The sequence below is a fragment of the Bombina bombina genome, chromosome 2 (genome assembly GCF_027579735.1).
Source record: "Bombina bombina isolate aBomBom1 chromosome 2, aBomBom1.pri, whole genome shotgun sequence".
Taxonomy (NCBI): Eukaryota; Metazoa; Chordata; class Amphibia; order Anura; family Bombinatoridae; genus Bombina; species Bombina bombina.
Window position 1 is genome coordinate 399,385,953 of NC_069500.1, and position 21,591 is coordinate 399,407,543.

General features: G+C 44.4%; 1 protein-coding gene across 1 annotated transcript in view; it reads left to right on the plus strand.

Annotated features, from left to right (window-relative positions):
- LOC128648916 (E1A-binding protein p400) overlaps positions 1-21,591 on the plus strand; it is a 684,550-nt gene that overhangs the window by 581,314 nt on the left and 81,645 nt on the right. The gene's annotated exons all lie outside the window — the stretch shown is intronic.

Consider the following 21,591-nt stretch of genomic DNA (forward strand, 5'->3'; position numbering starts at 1 on the left):
TTCCCGCCGTTTCCTCTCATCCCCAGGCTGGTAGCCAGGATCAATCAGGAGAGGGCGTCGGTGATCTTGATAGCTCCTGCGTGGCCACGCAGGACTTGGTATGCAGATCTGGTGAATATGTCATCGGCTCCACCTTGGAAGCTACCTTTGAGACGAGACCTTCTTGTTCAGGGTCCGTTCGAACATCCGAATCTGGTTTCACTCCAGCTGACTGCTTGGAGATTGAACGCTTGATTTTATCGAAGCGAGGGTTCTCAGATTCTGTTATCGATACTCTTGTTCAGGCCAGAAAGCCTGTAACTAGAAAGATTTACCACAAAATTTGGAAAAAATATATCTGTTGGTGTGAATCTAAAGGATTCCCTTGGGACAAGGTTAAGATTCCTAGGATTCTATCCTTCCTTCAAGAAGGATTGGAAAAAGGATTATCTGCAAGTTCCCTGAAGGGACAGATTTCTGCCTTGTCGGTGTTACTTCACAAAAAACTGGCTGCTGTGCCAGATGTTCAAGCCTTTGTTCAGGCTCTGGTTAGAATTAAGCCTGTTTACAAAACTTTGACTCCTCCTTGGAGTCTCAATTTAGTTCTTTCAGTTCTTCAGGGGGTTCCGTTTGAACCCTTGCATTCCGTTGATATTAAGTTATTATCTTGGAAAGTTTTGTTTTTAGTTGCAATTTCTTCTGCCAGAAGAGTTTCAGAATTATCTGCTCTGCAGTGTTCTCCTCCTTATCTGGTGTTCCATGCAGATAAGGTGGTTTTACGTACTAAACCTGGTTTTCTTCCAAAAGTTGTTTCTAACAAAAACATTAACCAGGAGATTATCGTACCTTCTCTGTGTCCGAAACCAGTTTCAAAGAAGGAACGTTTGTTGCACAATTTGGATGTTGTTCGCGCTCTAAAATTCTATTTAGATGCTACAAAGGATTTTAGACAAACATCTTCCTTGTTTGTTGTTTATTCCGGTAAAAGGAGAGGTCAAAAAGCAACTTCTACCTCTCTCTCTTTTTGGATTAAAAGCATCATCAGATTGGCTTACGAGACTGCCGGACGGCAGCCTCCCGAAAGAATCACAGCTCATTCCACTAGGGCTGTGGCTTCCACATGGGCCTTCAAGAACGAGGCTTCTGTTGATCAGATATGTAGGGCAGCGACTTGGTCTTCACTGCACACTTTTACCAAATTTTACAAGTTTGATACTTTTGCTTCTTCTGAGGCTATTTTTGGGAGAAAGGTTTTGCAAGCCGTGGTGCCTTCCATTTAGGTGACCTGATTTGCTCCCTCCCTTCATCCGTGTCCTAAAGCTTTGGTATTGGTTCCCACAAGTAAGGATGACGCCGTGGACCGGACACACCTATGTTGGAGAAAACAGAATTTATGTTTACCTGATAAATTACTTTCTCCAACGGTGTGTCCGGTCCACGGCCCGCCCTGGTTTTTTTAATCAGGTCTGATAATTTATTTTCTTTAACTACAGTCACCACGGTACCATATGGTTTCTCCTATGCAAATATTCCTCCTTAACGTCGGTCGAATGACTGGGGTAGGCGGAGCCTAGGAGGGATCATGTGACCAGCTTTGCTGGGCTCTTTGCCATTTCCTGTTGGGGAAGAGAATATCCCACAAGTAAGGATGACGCCGTGGACCGGACACACCGTTGGAGAAAGTAATTTATCAGGTAAACATAAATTCTGTTTTTCCTTCTTAATACAGGGAGTGTCCACAGCTGCATTACTTACTTGTGGGAATACTGAACCTGTCCACCAGTAGGAGGCAAAGACACCCCAACCAAAGGCTTAAATACCTACCCCACTTCCCTCATCCCCCAGTCATTCTTTGCCTTTCGTCACAGGAGGATGGCAGAGAAGTGTCGGAAGATTCGGAGTAGTCTCTTCGGTATGGGACTGGAGTTTTAAGTAGTCTTGTCAACCTCTCAGTAAGAGCATTGACGAAAGTTAGTCTGGAGATTTAGGTAGAGTCTATTCTGCAAAGCCATCCAGACTCAGATTAACAGCTCCTTAGCAATCAGTGTTGACGAGTTTCACTGCCTGCTTTTTCTCACTCAAGTCGATGTCAGAAGCGATGCTACAGATGTTTATGGGCTCACAGGCTGAGATGGAACATACAGGTTTCACTTTAAAGGTTGCACAGCTGAAAAGCTTGGTACGCTTTTTATCATAGCAGGGACGGTCCTGCATTGCGTACCATGTGACCGGAATGGTTGAGGCTTCCATTTCCTTTCTCTTGACCGAGTTACTACCGGAGAGGAGTTTTATCTCTGTTCTGTCTGGGTCATAGGAGGTGGTGAGTGCCCCAGCCATTGGGGGTATAAAGGTGCCGTTTTTTTATTTAAAATAAAGTTAGTTTTTTCTGTAGTTCTCCGCATATTGTACTTTAGCTATGGAGGATTCTTATTCATTAGAGGGTTCTCCCGCTATTTCAAAGAGTAATGCCTGTTTATATTGTGAGGGAATTCTGGAATATCCGCCCTCTCAATTATGTTTCATATGCCTTGATAAGGGGATTATATCAAATAAGGTTGACATGTTTGATACCTCTGAGCAGCCCACCTCTGAGGAGTCCTTGTCCAGTGAGGTGCACACCCTACATGCATTTTTTTATACACATGCAGCTTCCCATTGCACTGCTAATCCTCCATCTGGAGGGGGCCTTTTTTTCACCAGATGTTACTGCGCAGTTTCATACGGCGGTGTCTGCGGCCATTAGTGCTTTCCCTCGCACTGCTAACCGCAAGCAAAAGGTTGAATCTTGCACTCCTGCCCAGGTGGCATCATGTAATTTGTCTGATATATCTGATCAGATATCCGAGGATGAGGTTCTCTCTGAAACTTCAGAGTTTCAGGGTTGGAGTCTGCTGCCTATAATCCTCCGCCTGTGGAGGATACAGTTTTTAGATTAGGACAGAACGTTTACGCTTTCTACTAAAGGAGGTTTTGACTACATTAGAGGTTCCGAAGGCCGAGCTGCCAGACGAACCTCTGGGTCCTAAATTTGATGGCAATCATTACGAGTGGGACAGGATTAGATTCCTATTCCCGTTGTCTGCCTTTTAAGGATCCCGGTTCCGGGCTCTCTATGAGGGTGAGTTTTCTTTTTCCCATCCCTACTGGGTTGGCGCTATTTTTACGCTTGCCACACGTAATAATAACCTGTGTGAGGGTAGTTTGTCATTCATAGATCCGCCGGATATAAGGATGGAAACTGTGTTAAAGAGTATTTTTCAACCTATGAGATATTTTCTTTTACTGGCAGCGTTTGTCGCCGCAGTTGCTGGAGCGGCTACCTTTTGGTGCGCCTCCTTTACGAAAATGATCGAGGTGGAGTGTTCCCTTGACATTTTTCAGGAAAGAATTACGGCCCTCTGTTCAGGCCCATAAGGCGCTCTGACAGATATAACTTCTAAGTCTAGTCTCTTTCCCTCTCCTTAAGGGAAAGAGTTTGTTTGACTATCTCCACGGTTTCAGGGTCCAAGGGTGCCTTCATACAGTAAGATAAGGAGAACAAATCTAGGGGACAAAGTTCGTATTTTCGTTCCTTTAGTTCTGATAAAGCCTCTGCTAAGCCAGAGCAAACCAAGAGTTCTTGGAAGCCGGCTCAGTCCTGGAATAGATCCAAGGAGAGCAAGAAGCCCCCCAAGTCCACATGAAGGAAGCCTTTCTGGAGTGCATAAGGGATCTTTCCTCCTTTGGATTCGTTGTTCCAGTGTCTATCACAGAGAGAGGTTTGGGATACTATTCAAACATTTTTGAGGTCCCAAAGAAGGAGGGATTTTTCCGTCCAGTTCTGGTCCTAAAGTGCTTAAACAAATTTCTAAATGTCCCCGCGTCAAGATGGAGACAGTAAGGTCTATCTTTCCCTTAACTCAGGAAGGGCAGTTTATGACCACTATAGATCTGAATGAGGCATTCCTTCACCTTCCAATCCACAGGGAACACTTCCAGTTCCTCAGGTTTGCGTTCCTGGACCAGCACTTTCATTTCATTGCACTTCCGTTTGGTCCAGCTACTGCTCCAATAATTTTTACAAAGGTTCTAGGGGCTCTTCTACCAGAACCTGGGGTGTAGCAGTAGCTCCCTACTTGGACGATATTCTGGTACAAACACCATCATTTCGTCTGGCAGAAGACCATTCGGAATCTCTCCTCTGTCTTTTTCGATCCCACAGAGGGAAGATAAATAGAGAAAGGCGTTCTCTTATTCCAAGCACCAGGGTGGAATTCCTGGACACGATAATAGATTTCATAGACATGAGAATATTTCTAATAGACCAAAGAAGTTGCAAACTAGCTTCAACATGTCTTGCCCTCCAGACCTCCTTAAGGCCAACTGTGGCTCAGTGTATGAAGGTGATTGGTCTCATTGTGTCCAGCATGGACATCGTTCCCTTTGCCAGGTTTCACCTCAGGCCTTTGCGACTGTGCATGCTGAGGCAGTGGAACAGCGATCATTTGGATCTGTCTTAACAGATCTCTCTGGACAACCGGTCGAAAGAATCGCTGTTCGGATCACCTGTCCCGAGGGACATCCTTTTAAAGACCATCCTGGGTGACTGTGACTATGAACGCAAGTCTGTCAGGATGGGGAGCTGTTTGGGGCGCCAAGAAGGCGCAGGGCCTGTGAACGCAGGAAGAGAGCTCCCTCCCGTTCAACATTCTAGACCTTCAAGTAATATTCAATGCTCTAAAGGCTTGACCTCTACTGGGTTTGTCCTAATTTATCTGATTCCAATCAGACCCACACCTGTTCGCTGTCAGCGATCCACATTCCGACGGCCGGAGATAGATCTCATGGTGTCCCGTCTCAATACCAAACCATATATGGGTTGAGGTCCAGGGATCCTCAGGTGGAGCTAATAGATTTATTATTGGTGCCTTGGAGGTTCAATATAATTTCTCTTTTCCTGCCATTACCACCCCTTCCTTGAGTGGTGGCTCGAATCATACAGGAGCAGGCGTCAGTGATACTGATTGCTCCATCGTGGCCGCGAAGGATATGTTTCGCGGATCTAGTGGGGATGTCATCATCTCCTCTTTGGAGGTTACCTTGTCGCAGGGATCTGCTGGAACAAGGCCCCTTTATTCATCAAAATCTAGATTCTCTGAGGCTGACTGCGTGGAGATTGAATGCTTAGTCTTAGCCGAGAGAGGGTTTTCTGAGAGTGTCATTGATACTCTCATTGAAGCTTGTAAGCTGGTTACTCGTCGCATCTTTCATAAGGTGTGGAGGACCTACTTATTCTGGTTTGAAGAGCGTGTTTTGTCCTGGCACAAAGTAAAGGTTACCAGGATTCTTTCTTTTCTCCAGGATGGACTGGAGAAGGGCCTCTCAGCTAGTTCCTTGAAGGGATAGATTTTGGCCCTGTCTGTTTTTACTGTACAAGAGGCTCGCTGAGCTTCCGGATGTACAGTCTTTTGTTAAGGTTCTGACTAGGATCAGGCCGGTGTTTAGTTATAATGCTCCTCCTTGGAGTTTAAATCTTGTTCTTAAAGTTTTGCAATGGGCTCCGTTCGAGCCTATACATGAGGTTGACTTTGTTGTTTGTCTTGGAAGGTTCTTTTTCTACTAGTTATTGCTTCTGCGTGCAGAGTCTCTGAGATTGCTGCCTTGCAATGCGACCCTCCTTATCTGGTGTTCCATGCTGATAAGGCTGTTCTACGAACCATGTTAGGATTTCTTCCTAAGGTTGTATCAAATCGCAACATCAATCAAGAAATTGTGTTTCCTTTCTAATGTCCTAATCCTTCTTCATCGAAGGAACTTTTATTGCATAATCTGGATGTGGTTCGTGCCTTGAAGTTCTTTCTTCAGGCTACGAAGGAATTTAGACAAACTTCTTCTCTGTTTGTTATCTATTCTGGGAAGTGTAGGGGTCAGAGGGCCTCTTCGACTTCCTTATCTTTTTAGTTGAGAAATAACATCCGCTTAGCATATGAGTCAGCGGGTCTTAAGCCTCCTCAAAGGATTAAGGCTCATTCTAAGAGAGCAGTGGCTTCCTCTTGGGTGTTCTAAAATGAGGCCTCTATGGATCAGATTTGTAAGGCGGCTACCTGGTCCTCCTTACATACTTTTTCCAAATTTTCCAAGTTTTATGTTTTTGCTTTGCTGAAGCAGCCTTCAGGAGAAAGGTTTTGCAGGCTGTGGTGCCCTCAGATTAAGGTCTGCCTCTCTTTTTTACCCTCCCGTTTGCATTCAGTGTCCTCTGGTGCTTGGGTATAATTTCCCACAAGTAGGGAATGCAGATGTAGACTCTCCCTGTATTAAGAAGGAAAACATAAATTGTGCTTACCAGATAATTGCAGGGAGAGTCCACAGCTCCCGTCCGTGTTCTCCGATGGGCGGCCCTAATGTATTCTTCTGGCACCTTTTTCACCCTGATATTTCTCCTACTGTTCCTTGTTCCCTCGGAAGAATGACTGGGGGATGAGAGAAGTGGGGGAGGTATTTAAGTCTTTGCCTCCTCCTGGTGGCCAGGTTCAGTATTTCCACAAGTAAGGAATGCAGCTGTGGACTCTCCCTGTACAGAAGGAAATTATCTGGTAAGCATAATTTATGTTTTTTGAGGTCTTAGGTCCCCTAATAAAGTTTTTCACCTTTTTATCACAGTGGTGCTGTCACATATCTTTTGTGGACCTCAATATAGATTATCCAAGGTTCCCAGGCCATCAGGAATTGCTCATTATTATGTAATAGGTCGACCGCTAAACTATTCATTTGATAAATATATTTTTTTCGATTATTAATGAAGGGTGGTATTTCCTTTTTCTAATGACAGGCTAAACAGATTCTAACAGCAGTACAAATCATGGCGATCAGTTTAGTATTTTTTTGTGGTGAAACCTTGGGTGGAGTGGTGGAGAAGTGCCCTTTCAGGGGTTAAATGAATATGTCTTTGAAACACAGAACTTAGTAATTTATAAGTTAGTTCCTAAATTTGTTTATCATATGAGCAGCTTCACCACATATGTATATAAGTCCCCCTTTCCCCACAGCTTTCCCCACAGCACTTTCATATAGTTTTCTTTCAAGTTTGCACTAAGTGAAAATGAAACACCCTTTCTTAATGTGTCGTTCCACTTATTTAAGGACCAGCCTATACAAATTTTGTTCTCCCATGTATGCATATGTAAGCCTTAGGGGCCGATTTAACATGCTGCGAATGCAGCTGTTTCCGCACGAGACTCGCCGGAAACATAAGTTAATAAGCAGCGGTCGTAAGATTGCTTTTCCTTAACTCGTCCGCCACCTCTGAGGTGGTGGACAGCAATCATCCTGATCAGATCCGATCAGGATGATTGACACCGCCTGCTAGCGACCGATTGCCCACGAATGTGCAGGGGGCAATGTTAAATGCTGACAGTGTATGCTGTTGGCATTTAGTGATGTCGGGCGGACATGATCCGCTACAGCAGATCATGTCCGCCCGACATTTGTTTAATCGGCCCCTTAGAGTTGTCAGGAGTATTAAATAATGTGTATAAACCAGAAATTGTTCCTTTAATCCTATGTTTTACTAAATAAAAAGTTTTTTAAAAGTGTTAGCGTGTCTTGGTCTGTGGTCTAGGACTTCAGTCACTCTGGAGCAGAGTTGGAAATAAGGAAACCAGCCAGAGTTGTCTAATGGATCAAGGTCTTTATATTGTGTAAAGGGCAAAAATGTATTATTGACTAAAAAGTCTGCTATTCTTTACAGTCCCCTGTTAGCCCACTTTTTTACACTAGGTCAGAGAAAAGAGTGATTACTGTATCTAGGTAAGTAGCTAATGAACCTTCTTGTACCAATGTGAACCTGGCCGTTAATTTGAGGGAAATGCTTTTATATTTTTAAGAAGAGTCTACTGAGGATTCCACTTCTAGATAGCTTTCCAAATAATCATCCTCAGATTTGTCAAAGTAAAAATGACTGTTTAAACTCTAGTTCACCGCAATTGACAAAATGTATTTTCAGAAACTCTCATCATCAAGCAATTCTCTTTCTACAGCACCCACAATACTTACTTACTTATTTAAGGAGCCATGATGATCTGAATTCAAGAGGAAGACATTTACGACTGTCTTTTTCTACCTTGGGATTGTCCAGCTTATGATTGATGCTGTATGAACTAACAAGAGGTGTCCTTTGATTTGGAAACAGTATTATCTCTCTTTAAACAGCAAATAAAATGCACTGAAATAGAGTGCCAGGATGATCCAAGAAATTCTGAGAATTTTCATAATTCTTCCAACCAAGTTTAATATTTTATAGACTCTTTTCCACAGTCATGGGTAAAATGGATGTGACTGTTTTCTTCCTAATGGGAAAGAGTCCACAGCCGCATTCATTACTTGTGGGAAATAAGAACCTGGCCACCAGGAGGAGGCAAAAACACACAAGCCAAAGGCTTAAATACTCCTCTAACTTCCCATATCCCCCAGTCATTCTTTGCCTTTCGTCCCAGGAGGTTGGCAGAGAAGTGTCAGAAGTTTAATTTTTAAAGAAAGTACTTTTATTAATTTTTACATAAAGTGTGTCTCTCATGGAGGGTAGTACTCTTCACAATGGGACGGGAGTTTTAAGTAGTCCTGTTAGTCTCTCAGTGAGGGCCTGGGTGAATGTTAGAGTCCGGAGAAGCAATGGGAGTTCTCTCTGCGACATGATCCCGACTTGTATTAACAGCTCCTCTAGCACTTGGCGTTGCCGAACCTTCGCTTCGCTACCTGCTGTCTTCTCTCAAGTCCATGGCGGAGGCGATGCTACTATCCGTCACACTTGAAGGGCCGTGTTCCTGTTCCACAACATAGATTCCAGTAATAACGTTTAATTGTATCAATATGAATGTTATGTTATTATGTGACAGATAGGTATGGGTCTCAGTGAGGCTCCTCTGTACGGATCTGGGAATCATGGGATAATTCCTTCCTTAGGGGGTTTTGTGAACAGGGTGGGGTTCTTTAATCATGTTTCTCCAACATAGGTGTGTCCGGTCCACGGCGTCATCCTTACTTGTGGGATATTCTCTTCCCCAACAGGAAATGGCAAAGAGCCCAGCAAAGCTGGTCACATGATCCCTCCTAGGCTCCGCCTACCCCAGTCATTCTCTTTGCCGTTGTACAGGCAACATCTCCACGGAGATGGCTTAGAGTTTTTTAGTGTTTAACTGTAGTTTTTATTATTCAATCAAGAGTTTGTTATTTTAAAATAGTGCTGGTATGTACTATTTACTCAGAAACAGAAAAGAGATGAAGATTTCTGTTTGTATGAGGAAAATGATTTTAGCAACCGTCACTAAAATCCATGGCTGTTCCACACAGGACTGTTGAGAGCAATTAACTTCAGTTGGGGGAACAGTGAGCAGTCTCTTGCTGCTTGAGGTATGACACATTCTAACAAGACGATGTAATGCTGGAAGCTGTCATTTTCCCTATGGGATCCGGTAAGCCATGTTTATTACGATCGTAAATAAGGGCTTCACAAGGGCTTATTAAGACTGTAGACTTTTTCTGGGCTAAATCGATTGATTATTAACACATATTTAGCCTTGAGGAATCATTTTATCTGGGTATTTTGATATAATAATATCGGCAGGCACTGTTTTAGACACCTTATTCTTTAGGGGCTTTCCCAAAGCATAGGCAGAGTCTCATTTTCGCGCCGGTGTTGCGCACTTGTTTTTGAGAGGCATGGCATGCAGTCGCATGTGAGAGGAGCTCTGATACTTAGAAAAGACTTTCTGAAGGCGTCATTTGGTATCGTATTCCCCTTTGGGCTTGGTTGGGTCTCAGCAAAGCAGATACCAGGGACTGTAAAGGGGTTAAAGTTAAAAACGGCTCCGGTTCCGTTATTTTAAGGGTTAAAGCTTCCAAATTTGGTGTGCAATACTTTTAAGGCTTTAAGACACTGTGGTGAAAATTTGGTGAATTTTGAACAATTCCTTCATGTTTTTTCGCAATTGCAGTAATAAAGTGTGTTCAGTTTAAAATTTAAAGTGACAGTAACGGTTTTATTTTAAAACGTTTTTTGTACTTTGTTATCAAGTTTATGCCTGTTTAACATGTCTGAACTACCAGATAGACTGTGTTCTGAATGTGGGGAAGCCAGAATTCCTATTCATTTAAATAAATGTGATTTATGTGATAATGACAATGATGCCCAAGATGATTCCTCAAGTGAGGGGAGTAAGCATGGTACTGCATCATTCCCTCCTTCGTCTACACGAGTCTTGCCCACTCAGGAGGCCCCTAGTACATCTAGCGCGCCAATACTCCTTACTATGCAACAATTAACGGCTGTAATGGATAATTCTGTCAAAAACATTTTAGCCAAAATGAACACTTATCAGCGTAAGCGCGGCTGCTCTGTGTTAGATACTGAAGAGCATGACGACGCTGATAATAATATTTCTGAAGGGCCCCTAACCCAGTCTGATGGGGCCAGGGAGGTTTTGTCTGAGGGAGAAATTACTGATTCAGGGAACATTTCTCAACAGGCTGAACCTGATGTGATTGCATTTAAATTTAAGTTGGAACATCTCCGCATTCTGCTTAAGGAGGTATTATCCACTCTGGATGATTGTGACAAGTTGGTCATCCCAGAGAAACTATGTAAAATGGACAAGTTCCTAGAGGTGCCGGGGCTCCCAGAAGCTTTTCCTATACCCAAGCGGGTGGCGGACATTGTTAATAAAGAATGGGAAAGGCCCGGTATTCCTTTTGTCCCTCCCCCCATATTTAAAAAATTGTTTCCTATGGTCGACCCCAGAAAGGACTTATGGCAGACAGTCCCCAAGGTCGAGGGAGCGGTTTCCACTTTAAACAAACGCACCACTATACCCATAGAGGATAGTTGTGCTTTCAAAGATCCTATGGATAAAAAATTAGAAGGTTTGCTTAAAAAGATGTTTGTTCAGCAAGGTTACCTTCTACAACCAATTTCATGCATTGTCCCTGTCGCTACAGCCGCATGTTTCTGGTTCGATGATCTGATAAAGGCGGTCGATAGTGATTCTCCTCCTTTTGAGGAGATTATGGACAGAATCAATGCTCTCAAATTGGCTAATTCTTTCACCCTAGACGCCACTTTGCAATTGGCTAGGTTAGCGGCTAAGAATTCTGGGTTTGCTATTGTGGCGCGCAGAGCGCTTTGGTTGAAATCTTGGTCGGCTGATGCGTCTTCCAAGAACAAGCTACTTAACATTCCTTTCAAGGGGAAAACGCTGTTTGGCCCTGACTTGAAAGAGATTATCTCTGATATCACTGGGGGTAAGGGCCACGCCCTTCCTCAGGATCGGCCTTTCAAGGCAAAAAATAAACCTAATTTTCGTCCCTTTCGTAGAAACGGACCAGCCCAAGGTGCTACGTCCTCTAAGCAAGAGGGTAATACTTCTCAAGCCAAGCCAGCTTGGAGACCAATGCAAGGCTGGAACAAGGGAAAGCAGGCCAAGAAACCTGCCACTGCTACCAAGACAGCATGAAATGTTGGCCCCCGATCCGGGACCGGATCTGGTGGGGGGCAGACTCTCTCTCTTCGCTCAGGCTTGGGCAAGAGATGTTCTGGATCCTTGGGCGCTAGAAATAGTCTCCCAAGGTTATCTTCTGGAATTCAAGGGACTTCCCCCAAGGGGGAGGTTCCACAGGTCTCAGTTGTCTTCAGACAAAGAGGGAACGTTCAGACCAATCTTAGATCTCAAGATCTTAAACAAGTTTCTCAAGGTTCCATCGTTCAAAATGGAAACCATTCGAACTATTCTTCCTTCCATCCAGGAAGGTCAATTCATGACCACGGTGGATTTAAAGGATGCGTATCTACATATTCCTATCCACAAGGAACATCATCGGTTCCTAAGGTTCGCATTCCTGGACAAACATTATCAGTTCGTGGCGCTTCCTTTCGGATTAGCCACTGCTCCAAGGATTTTCACAAAGGTACATTGTCCTGGCCTTTCTCAGATCTCACGGATGGAAAGTGAACGTGGAAAAGAGTTCTCTATCCCCGTCAACAAGGGTTCCCTTCTTGGGAACAATAATAGACTCCTTAGAAATGAGGATTTTTCTGACAGAGGCCAGAAAAACAAAACTTCTAGACTCTTGTCGGATACTTCATTCCGTTCCTCTTCCTTCCATAGCTCAGTGCATGGAAGTGATCGGGTTGATGGTAGCGGCAATGGACATAGTTCCTTTTGCGCGCATTCATCTAAGACCATTACAACTGTGCATGCTCAGTCAGTGGAATGGGGACTATACAGACTTGTCTCCGAAGATACAAGTAAATCAGAGGACCAGAGACTCACTCCGTTGGTGGCTGTCCCTGGACAACCTGTCACAAGGGATGACATTCCGCAGACCAGATTGGGTCATTGTCACGACCGACGCCAGTCTGATGGGCTGGGGCGCGGTCTGGGGATCCCTGAAAGCTCAGGGTCTTTGGTCTTGGGAAGAATCTCTTCTACCGATAAATATTCTGGAACTGAGAGCGATATTCAATGCTCTCAAGGCTTGGCCTCAGCTAGCGAGGGCCAAGTTCATACGGTTTCAATCAGACAACATGACAACTGTTGCGTACATCAACCATCAGGGGGGAACAAGGAGTTCCCTAGCGATGGAAGAAGTGACCAAAATCATTCTATGGGCGGAGTCTCACTCCTGCCACCTGTCTGCTATCCACATCCCAGGAGTGGAAAATTGGGAAGCGGATTTTCTGAGTCGTCAGACATTGCATCCGGGGGAGTGGGAACTCCATCCGGAAATCTTTGCCCAAGTCACTCAGCTGTGGGGCATTCCAGACATGGATCTGATGGCCTCTCGTCAGAACTTCAAAGTTCCTTGCTACGGGTCCAGATCCAGGGATCCCAAGGCGGCTCTAGTGGATGCACTAGTAGCACCTTGGACCTTCAAACTAGCTTATGTGTTCCCGCCGTTTCCTCTCATCCCCAGGCTGGTAGCCAGGATCAATCAGGAGAGGGCGTCGGTGATCTTGATAGCTCCTGCGTGGCCACGCAGGACTTGGTATGCAGATCTGGTGAATATGTCATCGGCTCCACCTTGGAAACTACCTTTGAGACGAGACCTTCTTGTTCAGGGTCCGTTCGAACATCCGAATCTGGTTTCACTCCAGCTGACTGCTTGGAGATTGAACGCTTGATTTTATCGAAGCGAGGGTTCTCAGATTCTGTTATCGATACTCTTGTTCAGGCCAGAAAGCCTGTAACTAGAAAGATTTACCACAAAATTTGGAAAAAATATATCTGTTGGTGTGAATCTAAAGGATTCCCTTGGGACAAGGTTAAGATTCCTAGGATTCTATCCTTCCTTCAAGAAGGATTGGAAAAAGGATTATCTGCAAGTTCCCTGAAGGGACAGATTTCTGCCTTGTCGGTGTTACTTCACAAAAAACTGGCTGCTGTGCCAGATGTTCAAGCCTTTGTTCAGGCTCTGGTTAGAATTAAGCCTGTTTACAAACCTTTGACTCCTCCTTGGAGTCTCAATTTAGTGCTTTCAGTTCTTCAAGGGGTTCCGTTTGAACCCTTGCATTCCGTTGATATTAAGTTATTATCTTGGAAAGTTTTGTTTTTAGTTGCAATTTCTTCTGCCAGAAGAGTTTCAGAATTATCTGCTCTGCAGTGTTCTCCTCCTTATCTGGTGTTCCACGCAGATAAGGTGGTTTTACGTACGAAACCTGGTTTTCTTCCAAAAGTTGTTTCTAACAAAAACATTAACCAGGAGATTATCGTACCTTCTCTGTGTCCGAAACCAGTTTCGAAGAAGGAACGTTTGTTGCACAATTTGGATGTTGTTCGCGCTCTAAAATTCTATTTAGATGCTACAAAGGATTTTAGACAAACATCTTCCTTGTTTGTTGTTTATTCCGGTAAAAGGAGAGGTCAAAAAGCAACTTCTACCTCTCTCTCTTTTTGGATTAAAAGCATCATCAGATTGGCTTACGAGACTGCCGGACGGCAGCCTCCCGAAAGAATCACAGCTCATTCCACTAGGGCTGTGGCTTCCACATGGGCCTTCAAGAACGAGGCTTCTGTTGATCAGATATGTAGGGCAGCGACTTGGTCTTCACTGCACACTTTTACCAAATTTTACAAGTTTGATACTTTTGCTTCTTCTGAGGCTATTTTTGGGAGAAAGGTTTTGCAAGCCGTGGTGCCTTCCATTTAGGTGACCTGATTTGCTCCCTCCCTTCATCCGTGTCCTAAAGCTTTGGTATTGGTTCCCACAAGTAAGGATGACGCCGTGGACCGGACACACCTATGTTGGAGAAAACAGAATTTATGTTTACCTGATAAATTACTTTCTCCAACGGTGTGTCCGGTCCACGGCCCGCCCTGGTTTTTTTAATCAGGTCTGATAATTTATTTTCTTTAACTACAGTCACCACGGTACCATATGGTTTCTCCTATGCAAATATTCCTCCTTAACGTCGGTCGAATGACTGGGGTAGGCGGAGCCTAGGAGGGATCATGTGACCAGCTTTGCTGGGCTCTTTGCCATTTCCTGTTGGGGAAGAGAATATCCCACAAGTAAGGATGACGCCGTGGACCGGACACACCGTTGGAGAAAGTAATTTATCAGGTAAACATAAATTCTGTTTTCTTATGTTATCACTCTGCTTTGTGTAGTGGGTATTGGCTCTGGGGCTGAGATATCTCGCTATTCAGAATTGCTTGATGGATTTGGTGGGGCCTAATTGCTGTCCTTTTCTGGCACGCTTTTTTGGGACCGTATGGTTCACCTTATGACCGGGCTTTGTTACGCTGGGTTTTACGCTTCCGCATTCCTAACCGCGTGGCGACGAAGACAGTCTGTTCCGTTTGGATCTGGTGGTGATGAGTGCCCCAGCCATTGGGGGTGTCAGGTGCTGTTCGTTTTGTTATAGTGTCCTATTTCTCTTGTAAGGTGTATCCAGTCCACGGATTCATCCATTACTTGTGGGATATTCTCCTTCCCAACAGGAAGCTGCAAGAGGATCACCCACAGCAGAGCTGTCTATATAGCTCCTCCCCTAACTGCCACCTCCCAGTCATTCTCTTGCAGCTCTCGACAAGGGAAGTAGCTAGAGAGATGTGGTGCATTAATGTAGTTTATCTTCAATCAAAAGTTTATTATTTTCAAATGGTACCGGAGTTGTACTATTTTAGCCTCAGGCAGAAAGTTGAAAAAGAGTCTGCCTGTATTTTTTTGATGATCTTAGCGGTTTGTTACTAAGATCCACTGCTGTTCTTACACATAACTGAAGAGATGGGTAACTTCAGCTGGGGGAATAGCATGCAGGGTCTCCTGCTCTGAGGCTAGAAAATGCTGACAATACCGGATTTATTTAAGGTAAGCCTGATTACAGTGATTTAATAATGACTGGTATCATGCTTGCTGTAAAGGGTAATATTTTTGTTATTTACTCTCATTACTGAATAGATATAACGTTTGCTTGAGGTATATAAACGTTTATTACAATTTGGTGATAAAACTTTATTCTGGGGCCCAGTTTTCCACATGGCTGACTAGATTTTGCCTAGGGATAGTTTTTTAAGGCCCTCTCACTGTGAGTACAGGTTGGGAGGGGCCTATTTTCGCACCTAAATTGCGCAGTAGTTTTTGCAGCTTGAGACATCCAGCTTCCCTGAAGGAGTCCCCTGAACATATAGGACCTCTCTAAAGGGTTTTTGTGCCTTCCAAAGTCGTTGTATGGGCAGGTAGGAGCCACAGTAGAGCTGTGGCAGTTGCTTGTGACTGTTTAAAAACGTTTAGATGGTTTTTTTGATCCAGTTTTGAAACTAAGGGGTTAATCATCCATTTGCAAGTGGGTGCAATGCTATTTCAGTCTATTATACACACTGTAAAAATTTCGTAGATTTTACTGCTTTTTTCACTGTTTTGCAGTTTCTGTGATTGTTTTTTTCTCTTAAAGGCACAGTACCGTTTTTATTTTTTGCTTGTTCACAGTTATTAAAGTGTTTTCCAAGCTTGCTGGTCTCATTACTAGTCTGTTTAAACATGTCTGACATAGTGGAAACTCTTTGTTCATTATGTTTAGAAGCCATTGTGGAACCCCCTCTTAAAATGTGTACCAAATGCACTGATTTTACTATAGATTACAAAGACCATATTCTGGCTTTAAAAAAATGTATCACCAGAAGAAATTGACAAGGAGGAAGTTATGCCGTCTAACTCTCCCCACGTGTCAGAACCTATAAATCCCGCTCAGGGGACGCCAAGTACATCTAGCGCGCCCATTGCGTATACCTTGCAAGACATGGCGGCAGTTATGAATCATACCCTTACAGAGGTATTATCTAAACTGCCAGGATTGCAAGGAAAGCGAGACAGCTCTGGGACTAGAATAAATACAGAGCTCTCTGACGCTTTAGTGGCTATGTCTGATACACCCTCACAATGTACTGAAGCTGAAGCAGGGGAGCTTCAATCTGTGAGTGATTTTTCTGATTCAGGGAAGATACTTCAACCTGATTCTGATATGTCTACATTTAAATGTAAGCTTGAGCACCTCCGCATATTGCTCAGGGAGGTCTTAGCAACTCTGGACGACTGTGACACTATTTTAGTCCCAGAGAAATTATGTAGATTAGATAAATACTATGCAGTACCTACTTATACTGATGTTTTTCCAATCCCTAAGAGGTTTTCTGAAATTATTACTAAGGAATGGGATAGACCAGGTGTACCGTTCTCTCCCCCTCCTGTTTTTAAAAAGATATTTCCTATAGACGCCGCTACACGGGACTTATGGCAGACGGTCCCTAAGGTGGAGGGAGCAGATTCTACTCTAGCTAAGCGTACCACTATCCCTTTCAAGGACAGTTGTGCTTTTCTAGATCCAATGGATAAAAAAATTAGAGGGTTTCCTTAAGAAAATTTTTATTCAACAAGGTTTTATTCTCCAGCCTCTTGCATGCATTGCCCCAGTCACTGCTGCTGCGGCTTTCTGGTTTGAGTCTCTAGAGGAGGCTCTACAGGTTGAAACCCCGTTGGAAGATATTATTGACAAGCTTAAGGCTCTTAAGCTAGCCAATTCATTTGTTTCTGACGCCGTTGTTCATTTACCCAAGCTAACGGCTAAAAATTCAGGTTTTGCTATTCAGGCGCGTAGGGCGCTATGGCTTAAATCCTGGTCAGCTGACATGACTTCAAAGTCTAAACTTCTCAACATTCCCTTCATAGGACAGACCCTATTCAGGCCTGGACTGAAGGAGATCATTTCTGACATCACTGGAGGAAAAGGTCACGCCCTTCCTCAAGATAGGTCCAACAAATTAAGGACCAAACAGTCTAGTTTTCATCCCTTTCGAAACTTCAAGAGTGGCGCAGCTTCAACTTCCTCTAACACAAAACAAGAGGGAACTTTTGCCCAGTCTAAGCCGGTCTGGAGACCTAACCAGGCTTGGAACAAGAGGAAACAGGCCAAAAAGCCTGCTGCTGCCTCTAAGACAGCATGAAGGAGCAGCCCCCGATCCGGAAACGGATCTAGTAGGGGGCAGACTCTCTCTCTTCGCCCAGGCTTGGGCAAGAGATGTCCAGGATCCCTGGGCATTGGAAATTGTGTCCAAGGGTTATCTTCTGGAATTCAAAACCTCTCCCCCAAAAGGGAGATTTCATCTCTCACATTTATCTGCAAACCAGATAAAGAGAGAGGCATTCTTACATTGTGTTCAAGACCTCCTAGTTATGGGATCCACCCAGTTCCGCAGGAGGAACAGGGGCAGGGCTTCTATTCAAATCTGTTTGTAGTTCCCAAGAAAGAGGGAACATTCAGACCAATCTTAGATCTCAAGATCTTAAAGAAATTTCTCAGAGTCCCATCCTTCAAGATGGAGACTATTCGAACCATCCTTCCTATGATCCTGGAGGGTCAATATATGACTACCGTAGGCTTAAAGGATGCTTATCTTCACATCCCGATACACAAAGATCATCATCGTTTTCTCAGGTTTGCCTTTCTAGACAGGCACTACCAGTTTGTGGCTCTTCCCTTCGGGTTGGCCATGGCACCAAGAATCTTTACAAAGGTTCTAGGGTCCCTCCTAGCGGTCCTAAGGCCGTGGAGTATAGCAGTAGCCCCTTAGTTAGACGACATTCTGATACAGGCGTCGACTTTTCAAATCGCCAGGTCCCATACGGACATTGTTCTGGCATTTCTGAGGTCCCATGGGTGGAAGGTGAACGAAGAAAAGAGTTCTCTATCACCTCTAACAAAAGTTTCATTCCTAGGGACTCTGATAGATTCGGTAGAAATGAAGATTTACCTAACGAAGGCCAGATTGTAAAAACTTCTAGACTCTTGCCGTGTTCTTTATTCCACTTCTCGTCCTTCAGTGGCTCAGTGTATGGAAGTAATCGGTTTAATGGTAGCGGCAATGGACATAGTACCGTTTGCCCGCCTACATCTCAAACCGCTGCAACTTTGCATGCTCAGTCAGTGGAATGGGGATTACACAGATTTGTCCCCTCTACTAAATCTGGATCAAGAGACCAGGGATTCTCTTCTCTGGTGGCTATCTCGGGTCCATCTGTCCAAGGGGATGAGCTTCCGCAGGCCAGATTGGACTATAGTAACGACAGATGCCAGCCTTCTGGGCTGGGGTGCAGTCTGGAACTCCCTGAAGGCTCAGGGCTCGTGGACTCAGGAGGAGGCACTCCTTCCGATAAACATTCTGGAACTAAGAGCGATATTCAATGCTCTTCAGGCTTGGCCTCAGCTAGCTGCGGTCAGGTTCATCAGATTTCATTTAGACAACATCACGACTGTAGCCTATATCAACCATCAGGGGGGAACAAGGAGCCCCCTGGCAATGTTGGAGGTTTCAAAGATAATTCTATGGGCAGAGGTTCACTCTTGCCATCTCTCAGCTATCCATATCCCAGGAGTAGAGAACTGGGAGGCGGATTTTCTAAGTCGGCAGACTTTTCATCCGGGGGAGTGGGAGCTCCATCCGGAGGTATTTGCCCAGCTGATTCAACTATGGGGCAAACCAGAACTGGATCTCATGGCATCTCGTCAGAATGCCAAACTTCCTTGTTACAGGTCCAGGTCAAGGGATCCCCAGGCAGCGCTGATAGATGCTCTTGCAGCTCCCTGGTCCTTCAACCTGGCTTATGTGTTTTCACCATTTCCTCTGCTCCCTCGTCTGATTGCCAAGATCAAGCAGGAGAGAGCTTAGGTGATTTTGATAGCTCCTGCATGGCCATGCAGGACTTGGTATGCAGATCTGGTGGACATGTCATCCTTTCCACCATGGACTCTGCCGCTGAGGCAGGACCTTCTACTTCAAGGTCCCTTCAAACATCCAAATCTAATTTCTCTGCGTCTGATGGCTTGGAGATTGAATGCTTGATTTTATCAAAGCGTGGTTTTTCCGAGTCGGTCATTGATACCTTAATTCAGGCTCGAAAGCCTGTCACCAGGAAAATCTATCATAAGATATGGTGTAAATATCTTCATTGGTGTGAATCCAAGAGTTACTCATGGAGTAAAGTCAGGATTCCCAGGATATTATCTTTTCTCCAAGAAGGATTGGAGAAGGGATTGTCAGCTAGTTCCTTAAAGGGACAGATTTCTGCTCTGTCTATTCTTTTGCACAAGCGTCTGGCAGATGTTCCAGACGTTCAGGTGTTTTGTCAGGCTTTAGTTAGAATTAAGCCTGTGTTTAAACCTCTTGCTCCGCCATGGAGTTTAAATTTAGTTCTTAAAGTTCTTCAAGGGGTTCCGTTTGAACCTCTGCATTCCATAGATATCAAGCTTTTATCTTGGAAAGTTCTGTTTTTGGTAGCTATCTCTTCGGCTCGAAGAGTTTCAGAGTTATCTGCCTTGCAGTGTGATTCCCCTTATCTGATCTTCCATGCAGATAAGGTAGTATTGCGTACCAAACCTGGGTTTCTTCCTAAGGTGGTATCTAATAAGAATATCAATCAGGAGATTGTTGTTCCGTCACTGTGTCCTAATCCTTCTTCAAAGAAGAAACATCTATTACACAATCTTGACGTGGTTCGTGCTTTAAAGTTTAATTTACAAGCTACTAAAGATTTTCGTCAAACATCTGCATTTTTTGTTGTCTACTCTGGACAGAGGAAAGGCCAAAAGGCTTCAGCAACTTCTCTTTCTTTTTGGTTAAGAAGTATAATCCTCTTAGCTTATGAGACTGCTGGCCAGCAGCCTCCTGAAAGAATTACAGCTCATTCCACTAGAGCGGTGGCTTCCACATGGGCTTTTAAAAATGAGGCTTCTGTTGAACAGATTTGTAAGGCGGCGACTTCGCTTCATACTTTTTCTAAATTCTACAAATTTGATACTTTTGCTTCTTCGGAGGCTATTTTTGGGAGTGGTATCTTCCGTTTAAGCGCCTGCCTTGTCCCTCCCTTCATCCGTGTCCTATAGCTTTGGTATTGGTATCCCACAAGTAATGGATTAATCCATGGACTGGATACACCTTACAAGAGAAAACAAAATTTATGCTTACCTGATAAGTTTATTTCTCTTGTGGTGTATCCAGTCCACGGCCCGCCCTGTCATTTTAAGGCAGTTGTTTTTTATTTTTAAACTACAGTCACCACTGCACCCTATAGTTTCTCCTTTCTCTTGCTTGTCTTCGGTCGAATGACTGGGAGGTGGCAGTTAGGGGAGGAGCTATATAGACAGCTCTGCTGTGGGTGATCCTCTTGCAGCTTCCTGTTGGGAAGGAGAATATCCCACAAGTAATGGATGAATCTGTGGACTGGATACACCACAAGAGAAATAAATTTATCAGGTAAGCATAAATTTTGTTTTTCCTCTTTGGTTTTGACCATGGAGGATTCTGAAGCTGAGACTGTTGTAGTTTCTGATCTGTCACAGGTCTATCAGTCCTGTCTATTGTGCCTGTTTCCTCAGGCTGGGGGAACCAGGGGACCACTGAGCCATCAGCCTCAGGGGACTCTGTCCCTCATTCGGCGGATTGCCAACAGCACCCTTCCACTACATTTGCGGGTAACCCTAATGTTGATTTTCCCTCCGCTCAGGGTGATTTGTTTCCCCTGGAGATGGCAGGTCAGTTCCGCTTCAATGTCTTAATGGCGCTGGTTCGCCTGCAGGATCCAGAGGTTTCTGCCCGGTTGTGTTCCTGCCCAACTATCCCGGGTGTTCAGGCTTCGGGTGGGTCTATGCAGTTTCCCCCGGGGGTGAATATTCCTCCATGTTGAACCATTTGTTATTGGATCGCATGGCTGCGCGTCCTACTACATCGTCTTTTTGACTTATTGAGGGATCCTCTTCTTTATCAGTCAAGGAATGTGCAGTCCTCGAATAGTGCGTCGAGCTAGACTAAGTGGATTATCTCCTGTCGTTCGCTCATGTTTTTCCCCAGATTTTTTATTTTGGCGGATGCCTTCGGGCTGCCCTATTTTCTTTCATCCGGTTAGGATAATTTTTATTTGATCATTCCTTTGGGAATTTCTGGGATGGACTTGCTTTTTATTGCTCCCAATGAAGTTGTTCACGGACTTGTTAGGTCCAGAGTTTTGGGTGCACCTTGTTAAGTTGTCAGTGACGCATGTTGCGCCTGGCGGGTCGGGCGGGACCTTAAATGTTTGTTTTGTTTTTTTGTTATA